This window comes from Lissotriton helveticus, chromosome 6 (genome assembly GCF_964261635.1).
Source record: "Lissotriton helveticus chromosome 6, aLisHel1.1, whole genome shotgun sequence".
NCBI lineage: Eukaryota > Metazoa > Chordata > Amphibia > Caudata > Salamandridae > Lissotriton > Lissotriton helveticus.
The window spans coordinates 1,327,158,564-1,327,172,480 of NC_136067.1; positions in this window are offsets into that span (position 1 = coordinate 1,327,158,564).

Below are 13,917 nucleotides of genomic sequence, written 5' to 3' on the forward strand. Positions count from 1 at the left end.
TGGCGATTCTTTGTTTTGTCAGCCATGTATTTACTTGTAGCTGAGACGGGTTATTAATTTAAATCTGTTTGATGCACTATTGTACTTGTCTGGTGTGCAATTTAATTGTAATAAGGTTGGGTTGTCCTGCTGTCCTGATCCCAGGTTCTGGCCGGGCCCAATTTCACGCTTACTGTTGCTTCTCTGTGAGACACCTCCGTGCTCACACGATTATCCGAAAATGCTGCGTTGCCCCTTTAAGGATTTTCAACCCGTCAATCTCCTTGATGACGGTGTGTTTTCAGCTTCTCCTCACCGGGCAATCAGTGAATATGTTTCCCTGTGTTTCCGGGAATTTTGGACCAGGCTGTACGTCGGTGATACGGTGAGTAAATTGCGGATTATCTGGATTTGATGTCTCCCTCTTGACACGCTAATACTACACCACACCAAGGCTTCCCTCGCCGGGGTTTGTTAAAAGCCGAAGGGCGGTCGCTTCCCACCCCACCCGAACACAGCCTCCGCTATGTCCCAGAGTTAGGCGGTCTGACAGCCACCACGACGCTCCACTCACCCCAGCTCCGGTTGCCTCCGTACTCTTCCGTCTGCTTTACTTGCTTCGAGTCTCCACGGGGCAATCCTTCCACGGGTCACCTGGTCTTGCAGCAGAGGCGTCGGCCGTTAATTCCAAACTATATATGACCTGAAGTGATGTCATGAGTGATGTCACTGACCATGTCATGAGTGATGTAATATGTGACGTCATCAGCAGTGCATTGCACGCGCAAGTTATAGTGAGTCCAACTAACTATAACGTGGGAATTTCAATGGTTTTAAGCGAGTAAAATTTCCAGCTAACTATAACTGGTGTCAATCCTATGGTTTTTTCAGTGAATTTCATAGGTTTTGTAAATGCTATTTCCTAACTATAACGTGTGTAAACCCTATGGTTTTTTCAGTGAATTTCATAGGTTTTTTAAATGCTACTTCCTAACTATAACGTATGTAAAACCTATGGTTTTTTTCAGCGAATTTCATAGGTTTTTTAAATGCTACTTCCTAACTATAACGTGTGCAAAACCTATGGTTTTTTCAGTGAATTTCAAAGGTTTTTTAAATGCTAATTGTTAACTATATCTTGACTGTAACCTATAGTTTTATCAATGAATTTCAACAAATGTTTTTATCTGAAAAAAAAGTTTTCTTGACTCGTAGAGTTGTTTAGGGACTCCTTCTAAAGCTCTAGAGGATTAGGGAGTGTCTACCTTGCCTTCTTTTTAACGTTTTGAAACTTGTCAGTAAATGGACGTGAACGCCTTTGTAAACTTTCGTGTGCGACCGGGTGCGCGCACCCCGGTTTTCTTTTAAGAATAAAAAAGTATTATAGTTCATTAATATTCTTCTTGGGGCCCCCTGAGAAGGTGTACAAGATCAGGGAGTGTTTACCTTTCCTCCTTTTTATGTTTTGAAACTTCATTAAATTAGACCGATATTTCCAAATGACGTACGTAACCGGATACTGTCACCGCGCACACGTCCTAATCCGCGCATGTCAAGTCATGTGACTCGAAAACAACACTTCCTATTGGTTCATAGTAGTTTCTATTCTGGAATTTTCCAGAACCCCACCCACTTCCCTCACTATCTTTTTTACTCTCAAGGGAGAAGAACCTCTTACATCTTTCCGAGGAGTTTGGTGAAATGTCTGCCGCACAGAATTCATCTTCTGAATCTGAGGAAAATTATCGACTACCTTTATCAAAAAGGAAGGAATCTTTCATCTGGCAATTTTTTACTTATCCTAAGGAGCTAAAAAAAAGTGAATTCTCCGAAAGTTACTTGCACAATATGTGACGCAGTTCTTTCAAGAGGAAATCCTTCGAAAAAGTATTCCTTTTCGATACATACGATGTTGAGGCATGTCAGACAAGTGCATCCTGTGAAATTTGCAGAGGCTTCTACAAGAGCTCTGGCAACACAACTACCATCAGCTGTGGCCAGCACTTCATCTGGAAGACGACCTGCATCTCCATCCACTGCACGGTTGGAATTGAGACCATATTTGTCATCAGTGCATATGAAATGCAACTTGTGTTCAGAAATGATTGTGTACGGAGAGCAGAGCCTCACTCTTATTGAAAAAAGAATTAATGAACATCAATGCTCCGACAAAAGATGATTTTTTACAATTTATTTTGTACCTGTTTCACAGTTTTACAGTTCAAAATTTCGGCTCCAGTTTAAAAAATCAAAAACAATATAAAACTTGTTAAATAAAAAAAAACACAAAACTACAAAACAAAAAAAAAAAGTTATTTTCAGAACAAACTCATTGTACTAAAAAGAGCTGTATTCACAAGCTGAAGTATCGCCGCTTTCTCAGCACAATTATTAAAAAAAGCGGCGATACTTGGGGCATATTATGAAGAAGACGTGATACGTTATCGTCGCTTTTATCGGCACGACACTGCCGATAAAGCGACGATAATCGCCTTCATAATATGTTCTATGAATTCCAATCGAAACCTATGTTAGATGTGTTTATTTCTAATATTACGTTTCATTGCAATTCATAGAGCATATTATCAAGGCCGTTTTCGCCCCTATATCGGCAGTTTCCTGCCGATAAAAGCGGCGAAAATGTTTTGCGTATCCTTGTAAATATTCCCCAGCACCTTTTTGAAAACGTCATTACAACGCCTGTCATAAGACCACTTTGCATGTCTGCCGCACAGAAAGTTAATGACATGCAAAGTGGGTGTACGTCAAACCACATGCAAAAAGTGGTTGGAGGGGAAAAGACCCTATCACGAACACAGGCGTTCCGAGAAAAAGAGTTGGTATAAACTTGTTTATCGTACGACTGCCAAGGCCTGCTCTGATCAAGCATTCGGCAGCGTTAACATGGGGGTGTGGAAAATAATACTGAATCCACCCCCTCCCCTAATTACAAGGCACACATTAGTGCGTGAAAACAACGCATGTTTTCACGCGGTAATGTTAACTGCCGCCGGCTGTTACAGGATTTACTATCACATATGTGTTCGCATTGATAATAACGCACTAACACCTCGGAAAATTCTGGCGGTAGCCGCCGAAAGTCAAATGTGCGGTCTTCGGGGCATATTACCAACAACTAGCGATAATTATCACTATGTTGGTTTAGCGGCGATATTTTCATCGCCGAGCTGCGGTGATTTTTATCGCTTAGGATCTTGCTATTATGAAGGTTTATCTCCTAAGCCTGTGGTTCCCAAACTGTGCACCGCGGCTCCCCCATGCGCCGTAATGAGGTGCCAAGGGCGCCGCGCACACTAGAGTGACCAACCGTCCGTAAATTCCACGGACGTCCCTACCCTGTTATCTGTAATTGTGGCCACCACAGGGAGCAGCGCTGCTCCCCTGTGAGAGGCCTCACCCCCGCTGCTGGAACGGCCTCGCACTCCTCCAGGAGCACAGGAGCAGCCCCTCCCGCCCATTGAAGTTCTGTATGGGGCTGATTGCCACTAACTGAATAAGAATGGGGCAGTCAGGAGTGTTCAAGCATATTGCGCTCCTCCTGCCTCAACGTACAGAAGGGATTCTGTTAGATTAAAAAAAGTAAAACGCCCACGCTGCAATGTTAGAAAACACTTCATTTAAAGAAGACTATGAAATAAGTTTAAAAGAACAGGTTAACGTTCTTTCATTGTCTCATCATTTTTTAACAGAAGTGTTTTCAATATTATATTCAACAATGCCATGGTTGCAGCTTTTGTATTTTAAAGAACTAGCAACCATTGACAAAGCCAATAGTCCTGGCTTGTTGTTGGTGTAAAGATACTTGCTCTATTATATATCTGCATGCAATGACACAAACAACATAACACCAGTCGGGCGCAACACTATGCTAAACACAGGTTTTTAGCTTAGGTGTTTTAAACTGCCCTCGGCATTACATCCAACACCCCCTTTGAAGAGACCCCCCCCCATTTTTTAACCCTGCTTAAAGCCCTGGAAACAACACCATTTTACAGTAAACTCACATCCTGGCACTGTACATCATCTGTGACTCATAACTTCTACGTTTTCAGTGTGCCTATGTACAGAGGCATTGTGAACTCTCCCCCATCGCACCCCACCCCTTGCTGTAGTTTGTTCTTGATAGGCCTCTTCTCCCTCCAACTCTGCAGACAAAGGCTCAGCTCATAATGTGCAAAGGTGGGTGAGTAAATAAGTATGGACTGTCTGAATGGCTGGATGGATTACTGAAAGGATGAATGGATGAATGAAAGGGGAATGGATATATAATCAAAGAAAAGATGGATGGATAAGCGAATGAGTGGAAGTATAGATGAGAGAAAAGGTAAATAGATGCATGTATGGCTGGAAGGGTGCATGAATGGGTAAAAGGATGGATGGGTGTGTTAAAAGATGGATAGATGAGTAAATGGGCACCTGATGGATGAGTGAATTGGTGGATGGGTGTGTGAAAGGATAGATGGATGAATGAATAAAAGGGTAGATGATGGGTAAGTGAATGCGTGGATGGATTAATTGATAAGTGAAATGGTGAATGGATGGATGAGTGAAAGGGTGAATCTAAGGATTGATAAGTTAGTAAAAGGGGGTAGATGGACAAAAGCATTGATACATCAGTGAAGTGAAAGGGTGCATGGATGAGAGAGCGGATGGCTGGACCAGTGAACGGATGGTTGGATGAGTGAAAAAATGCGCCTCAATTACTTTAAGGAAAATAACAGGAGGTACATACCATCCACCCACCGGTAAAACAAATGGATGGGGAGCCATGGCCAACTGCCGAGTAGGTAAAGGGAACCACAGGTCAAAAAAGTTTGTGAACCACTGTCCTAAGCGATAATAATCGGTCAAAATGCATGAATATTGCTGTAAAGTCAGCGATATTCATGCATTACCGAGCTACTGCTCTTAGTCATGTTATCCACCTACCATTAGATAACATAGGTAAGAACTGCTCAGGGGCAGGTGTTAGCCTTTGGAGATATTCGCGCTTAGCGCAAATATCTCCAAAATTGGTTAATAGGAGATAGCAATGTTAGCAACTCTTTCCAGTCATTAACATGTTGGCATGCTTATTTTGCATGTCATTAGTGATAAATATCATTGACAAGTAAAGCAGGGCACAAGATGGTCGCTATCTCCTACTAGATGTCGCTAACTGGTGTTAGCAACAGCTACGTACTAGAGAGATAATCTTATCTCTGCTTTCTTGGCTTTTAAAGCCAAAAAAGCAGAGATAAATCCCCTTGATAATATGCCCCAAAGTTCTTTAACACACATCATTTACCTGCAATGTTTCCACACATCAGCGTTGGTGAACTGACTCGGTGAAATGTTGATGATTTCATAAAATCATTTTTAAGGAGCTCCTTGTGACTGTGCAGCCAATCCTGCGTGGAACTGCTCACATAAAACATGACACTGGTATGACCAGGATAGACAAAGAAATAACACAGTGATGGAAAAGTATTTTTATTTTTTATACTTACCTAAGAAATAGTAACAAAGTAAAACTAAAATTCTTTAAAAAACATACTATCTGTGGAAGAAAAGTAAAAATAAGGTTATAATGTACATTTCATAAAACAAAACAAAGTAGAAGTGAATGAAACAGAAGGTGAAAGAAAAAAGCTTGAGGGAGAGAGAGAGAGAGACAAAGACAGAATGTGTAGTATATAAATCAATGAGTAAAAGAATTAATTAAAAGAGATAATAGCACTGAAAGAATGACTGTCTAAAGGAAAGTAAAGTGAGAGAGAAAATGAGAGTATAATCAGTGATAATACACGAAACAAACAGTCTCTAATAGAAACTGACTAAGAGTACAGAAATGTCTTAAAGAGATAGATAAAATAACTGAAGAACACTAAGAGAAACTGAGTGAAAAAGGGTGAGTAACAGAAGATGAATGGGGTAGAAACAGACAAGGACTGTAAGAGAGAGATACAGAGAAATGAAGTAGGATAAGGGAACTAAACTATAGATTTAAGTTTTGGAATTGAGCATAATTAATGAAAGCAGAGTAAGGGAACAAATTTTAAGGTACAGTAAGACAAAGAAATTAAGATACAGGAAACAAAGGTGATACAGGGTCAATAAAGGTGAGTCACCATGAGACAAAGTAAGTAACAAACTGAAGAGATAGATAGACTGAATGAAATAGTGACAGAAAAGATGTAAGAGAAACAGGAAAGAAAATGTAACAACCCAAAATGTGGATTAGTTAAAGGGAATAACCGTGACTAAACAGCACTGACAATGGAAGAGGATGAAAGGAATAACGATAAGAGAGAGGCAGAGGAAAATCTCGGATGTTATTAGTTGTACTTACCTTAAAAATGTAATATCTGTGGAAGACAATAAACAAATCTGTTATAATACATATTTCTAAATCCACTGTAACAAAATAACTTAGACAACATATTACATGGTTTATTTTTGCTGTCCTCAGAATATATTGATTTTCACTATAAACAGTGATTTCAATCGTAATCATCATGTAACAGCGGGGAAAAAAACACAATCTAAATGATTGTGTTTAAAAAACCCATACAAGATCTCTATACATAATATAAGTACCTGAAAAAAACATGTCTTAAATGTTTTTCTCTAATTCGCAATTTCTTGAGTAAGCACAGTACATACTCCTCAGTTACAAACTAATTAAACCATACCACTTACTTTTAAATACCTCTCAACAAAGGTCCGTGCAATTATGTTCTAAAAACATTTATCACAAGTACACATTTTGTTGTCTCATATTTTTCCGCGTGGCCAAATAGTATGAGTTAACTCATTATTTTCCCAAATTACTTAATCGAAGTCTTATCCATTCTTTTCTCAACCTTTCAAGTAAAAATTCCAACGTGTTCTGTACCATTAAACATTAAGGAAACCTATACCTGATACTATCACTATGCCAAATACACGTTTCATTTCTAAATTTGCATACCCTCAGTCACATGATATTTCTAAACAACAGTTTCATATCTTTACAGTATTAATCTTCCTACCCCAAGTAATTTTACTGAAATTTAGGTTCCAAAAATAGCAGATAAGAATTAGTTAAGTCAAAAGGCAAACGTTTCTTAAAAGTCAATTGACTATCATTGCACAGCATCCAGCCTGTTGGAGACTTCAAATAAGCTATGTAATGTCCTGATGATATTGAAGGCCCTTCATGAAAAATAATTGCAACAGTTACAAATGTTCTTCTAGAAATAGATATTTGAGAAGCCACAACATTTTTAATTAAATTAAAGTTGACAATTTACTCCCATCAGCTCTGCATCGCTGAAACATTAAAATTACATACTGTCCATATCTGTGGATAAACAATGTTGATAAAATTTCTGAGTTACATTGAGAGCAAACCATGTTCTGATACGCATCTTTAACTAGTTTATTAAAGGACACTGTTTTACAATCTGGTAATGTTAAATATATAAATCTTTCTGTCTGTATTTCAGTACTACTTGAAAATGAACAATTATCGCAATTATGTTCCCATTTATAAGAAAGGCCAAAAAGACTATCAATATCTACACCTTCATCTTCCAAAACTGTAAGCATATACATAATAAATTCCTGACAATCTTGCTGAATATTCTGCGAACATTTATTTAGTCCTGCACATATGTCTAAAACATTCCTTAGTTCTGAAACACTTGCTACTTCACTATTACCACTGCTACATTTTTCAAAGACAGAATTTACCGAACAACAAAATGTTTGCTCCCTATTTTGTACAATCTGATGATGTACATTTATTAGAAAAAAAACAACATTAACCACTACATTTGCATAGCAGTTGACACCAGACCTGTTTTCAAATTTAAATCGAACAATCTCTTCAATACTAACCTTTTTCTTACGGCTACCAATGACAGCTTCATCTTTTTTTCTTCGTTTCTCTACTACTTCACTACATTTTTCCTCAATTCTCCTTTTTTGACCAACCATACACTTTTGAATTAAAGGATATTGAGGTAAACTTGGAGCATATTCTCTTCTTAACCTATTATACTCCTTCACACAATTTAAATCTGTACTAATCTTTGTCTCATCAAAATCAATTAGATAAAATCCAGATAAAGGTCTTACTCGAGATAAAGCAACATACGCCATACCCTCTTTGAATACAGTGCTTCCAATATTTACCAAAGCACAATCTACACTTAAACCTTGAGATTTGTGAATAGTCACTGCATATGCCAAACAAATTGGAAATTGCTTCCAAAGGACATATAAGTCTTTCACAAGCAAAAAACGAGTTGAACAGCGACTGAATTGTTGAACTTCCTCAATTCCATCAAATTTGATTCTTAAAAATTCAATCTCATCTCTATTTGGGTAATTCACAAAACCAACAATATTACCCATTGCTCCATTCACCAAACCTCTTTCTACATGTAAATTTCTCCTTAAAATAATCCAACAATTTAAACTTACATACAAATTCTTTTCTAAGCCAGCAGTTTTAGATATAGATTTCTGAAGAGAATCCTATTTTAACTTCACCTTTTCAGACAAAACAATAGTACTTCCTTCATGCTCTATTCTATCTTTAGCTTCCAGTTTTTTAATTTCTTGATTTTCTAACTTCAACATTTTTTCATTGAAAACCGAACATTCTTTTAGAGTTGGCATCAAGCATATGACTGACTTATCTTCTACCTCTTTACTATATATTTTCTCAGGTACATTATCTTCATTGGGAAACAACTTGGAAAGTAATCGTGTTTGTAGAGTTTCTTTCGCATCTTCAGTTAGTTTTCCAATCCTTATATCTTGAAGAATATTTCCATATTTAGTATCCTTTGCCTGTCGCATATTTTGAATCAGTTCAGTATATTTGAAATGTGACCATATATTAACATTTCCAATACTGCCCAGGCACTTTCTGGTGTCTTCATGTGTAACAGTTTCAAATACAGGTTGTCCTTTCACAGGAGTTAGTTGCAGTAGATCTCCAAAAACTATGACATGTTTGCCTCCAAATAACACATCATAGTCTGTTTTAAGTATCTGTTGCATTCTTAAATGCACAAAAGCAAGCATTAAATTGGATACCATGCTTACTTCATCAATAATGAGAAGTTTCATTTCTTTAAGGACTCTAGAAACTTCATAACAAGCTTCTCCAGATAGCTTGTGATATTGTAATTTATTTTCATGTTCAACTGGCAGCATCAGTAAACGATGTAAACTAATACCTTTAATATTATATGCTGCCAATCAAGTTGGAGCAGTAACAACACAAGACAGTGTTGACTGAGTTCTTTGCTGTAGATATGTAGTAATTCATTTAATTAGAAAACTTTTACCAGTTCCAGCTTCTCCACTTACATATAGTTGAATAGGTTCAAATGACATACATGAGCATTCTTTTTTCTCATGACGAAAACCATGCTCAATGTGCTCTGTCACTTCATCATATATCTGTCTTTGCTCAAGATTAAGTTGCTTCTCCAATTCTTCTAAGTTTATTATATCCTCTTGAGCTTGCTGCATTGCTCTTTCCACCTCATCCATGGCAGTGGCTGCTTCATTTTGGATAATTGGTTGTCCCAGTGGATCTTGACTCAACGAAGCAGAACTTTGACTATCTTGAGAACTGTCTCTAGCAATCTCCGCTGCAATTCTTGCTTCTTGCTCTATTTCGTTGTTCAACATTTGGAGATAATTACTAAAAACAGGATATTCTATACTACTTTTAGATGCGTTAAATGAATCTTCATAACTATGAAAGTCACCAAGTAGTTCCTCTTCTGTACGCCATGGTTTAAAGAGTTGCAAAAGAACTAAATAGTAAAATTCTCTTTTGTCAGGACTTTCGCAACTCAATTTTCGGTGATTAATCAAGTGTCCTTTTCTTTGTTTCACCAGGCATCCTTCATGTCCAATTACAGCATATACACCTTTATCAATATTCTCTGTAACATTCCTTTTAAAACTGTATTTTTCAAGTATTTCATACAGACAAATGTTTTCAAGCAGAGTACTTCTATTTGGATAGTATGTATCCAACATATTTGTTTTCAGAATGTCTGTACTGTTTGGTTCTTTCAGTGCTAAATATTCAATTTCTTGCACAGGCTTCAAAACACGGTTTCGTGTTTCTGCAAGACCTAAACTCACCCACAGAATAGTTTTAGATTTCGCATAAAGACTTGCTGATGATAATCGATCACAACATTCATATGCTCCAATTTCTCGATGAGATAACATCTTCAAACTGTACGTATACAATTTCTTGCTTAGGCTCTTTTCATGAGGAATGTCTTCCCACATTTCCTTTAGTTCCGTCTTTTCAGATTTCGTGATGTAAGACGTTACATATCGAGCCACAGCAATAGAGTTGTCCGCAACATATTGTATATCCATGTTAGCATTCCACATGGACAAAATGACTAAGCATGGGTGTAAAATCCGTTCCGCTCGCGGATTTTGCCGAAAATTCGTAAATCCGTGCGAAGCGGATTTTTTGCTTGGTTGCACTTGCCAACTAGAATACTATACAATTTCGCGGGAGTAAACACTTGCGAACACGTAGATGCGGCGGGCAGCGACAATCTCGCAATTGCGAGTTTGCAAAATTTGCAATTTGCACAAGAAATCCACCAGCAGGCAGCATAAACCTTGAAAATTATGATTTTTATCAGAATAACTCCACAGGTTGACATTTGCCTGCACTTTATTTTGCAAGGAGTCCATTTTGGGGGGGGGGTGGAGGAAGGAAGTGCCCCATAGTCTCCAACTTCCTGTTCCTGTCCAGCAGGCTCCTACCAGTGCTTTCTTCATGTGCTGGTCACTTTGATTTGGATCTTGACCTGGAAGGATTACTTTTTGTGGATGCTAATGGATATTTGGATTTTTGCAAAACTGAAAGCACTCAGCAGGTGCAAAAGTTCAATCTTATCATTAGTAACCATTTCCTGTGGTGCCTGGAAGGATTACTTTTTGTGGATGCTGCTGGATATTTGGATTTTTGCAAAACTGAAAGCACTCAGCAGGTGCAAAAGTTCAATCTTATCATTAGTAACCATTCCCTGTAGTGCTTCCTGAGGGGCCCCTTCAGAGTTCAGTTGCCTACTTGCAACTATTCTATGACCCTGCTCTGACCCTCACAGCAGGCTCAGAGAATAGCTACAAGTATACAACAAAGGTCCTGTTAAAAAAATTACACTGCAACAGAAAGCAATTACAGATAAGGAAGCAGGTGCCAGCCTGGAAGTTCAAATTCAGTGACACATTAATCAGCCCCTAATTCATTCATGTCAGTTGAGGCAGGGCAGGTGTGCTTTTCCCCCCATAATCTACAGTGATGAACTAAAGGGTGGCATGGGTGAGTCAGAGGGTGGCATGGGTGAGCCAGAGGGTGGCAGTGGTTAAACAGAGGGTGGCAGTGGTGAAACAGAGGTTGCTGTGATGAACCAGACGTAGAAACAACATGGTCGCGACCGTTGCTACCCGACGAGTAAGTTCGCGTTTGCGAACTGGTAAAAAACCCTTTGCGAAATGGCAGAAACACTTGCGAACACAAAAAAGAAGGAATCCGCAAAATTCGCGAGAGTTCGCGGATTTTGCGGATTGTGAATCCGTAAATACGCAATTTCGCGGATTGCCAATTCGCAAAATCCGCCCATGCTTAAAAATGACTGGGTTATAGTCATTTATATATTTGGACTCTTCACCTCTTCTTAAATTGTACGTATTTTTGGGTGATCTTCTTGTGATATTATGTCGCAAAGATGACATATAATTGTTGACTCTTCCTTTTGAAAGGACCGGTCGTGCAAAACCAAAACGACGTTTGGTATAGAATTTATTCTTTGATTTGAATTTTCGCCGACAATATTTTCCACAACGATGTCTTTGAAAGCGTAACACTTTTTCTCTTAAGTCCTTATCAGTTGTACTATTAGGTATCTCACAAGTGGCATATTGTTCAATAAAAGACAGTACAGTGTCATCCGAGTCTGTTCCAAATTTGGGAGCATCCTTGATCCATAATAGCATATGAATATGAGGAGCACCTCTCGCTTGGTACTCTTTTCTCCAAAAGAAATCCAGAACTTCACCAAGAGGTGGATTTTTCTTGTTTGTAATAAAAGACATCATAGCTTCAAATCTATGATTAAAATATCTGCAAACATTAACCGGATCCAACGAACACAGTTCTCCAGGTGTCTTGTAGTTTATATTTTCTATATTTGCATTCGCCTCCCGAAGAAATTCAAGTAAATCTTCCCAAGCATACTCTGCACAGCTGGGAGTTAAAAACCATGTAGGTGCTCCTAAGTTTCTTAGCATGCATATCAAATCTCAATGACGACGGTACCAATACTCATTAGTACCACGCTGACATGCCATTAAATTAATAAGACTAGACCAGAAAGAAGTGCCTTAACTGATAGAAAAATTTAAACAACAAATTTACTCTACAAGGGAGAAAAACTCATTTCAACCTGAGACGTTGCTAATCGATAACGATTTATTCATCAAATTCGAAATGATTATTTGACAACAATTTTTACATTTTATATACAAATACTACACCATTATTCAAGACACATTCAACTTGTCAGACATATCACAATCATTCAACATCAGACATACATATGTACACAAAACTGGTAAATAAAGATTTTGGAGAATTGCCGGGGGGGGGAAAAAAACAACTTATAGTGGCGGGAAGGGGAAAGTGAAAGGAAAAAGAAGAAACAAAGGTTGCTCAAACAGTAAACATCTGTGATATACTCTATATATATATGTATACACTTGGAAATAAATCTCAATCGACTTGATTGATGGAACACACTGTATATACATAAATTAAAGCACTGGGTTTCTCAATTTTTAAATGTAATGCGAGCAACACTTTGTACAAAGGCCTACGCGTTTCGAGTCCCAATCGATAGTTGGGAGGGGGACTCTCATCAGGGCCAAAGAAGTATCCCGCTGGTCTCCTAGGCCACTTGAAGGGTGTAGAGGTGTGTATAATATTGAGACGCAACCAGTGGCGCTCTACCTTTGAATGGGCATAGTAATGCGCGAAGGATTAGTGCTTCGGAGACGCCAGAACGGGCGCCCAGGAAACCTTTGTCATTAGGAGTCAATCACTTGACGGAAGAATTTTGACCTAAACAACCGTGACGCCCTTCAACTGAGCGAAGGTGCCGCCTCACTGCAGGCTAAAACTGTGGATGCCGCCCGTTTGAACTTTCCTACAGAGCAGTGGAGAACATCTTTTTCTCCGCATTTGTGGGTCCGCTTGGACATAGCGAGTGTCAAACAACGACCTTCCAAACTTTCTTCCCATACACTAATAGGACTTCCTTTTGCTTTTTTCATCTGAAATAATTCAATAGCATTTCCCATTGCTTCTTTGCAATGCAGTGGATGAACACTGTAATGTTCATAAATTTCTTCACTTCTGGACAAGTCGACTTTTTCAATTTGTCCAATAGACAAATCATTATCCTCTTCTTCACTTACTTCCTCTTCTTCTACGTATACATTTTTATAGTATTTATTGTTTTTGACTAAATACAACGTTGCCTTTTTGACTTTCCTAACATCCACTAAATCTAGCCAGATTTTCTTACTCTTTGTAGGTACACCATTAACTAGAATAACTAGAGGTTCCTCTTCTACATTTTCAACACCAATTGTCTCCATATTTTTTTTTTAAATCAAGAGGCAAATATACAACTCTACCCTTTAATCCTCTTTGTAAATCTGAAGGATTTAATTTACCAGTCTTAGGCTCCATACGAACAATAGCCTGAAAAGGATGTACACATTGAATCAGAATAGTCTCATAAGTATTTAAATCCTTCAGTTCCGAAGGAATATTTATCAACTCAAGACTATTATATACAGCTCTTGCAGGCATTCTATTTTCATTTAATT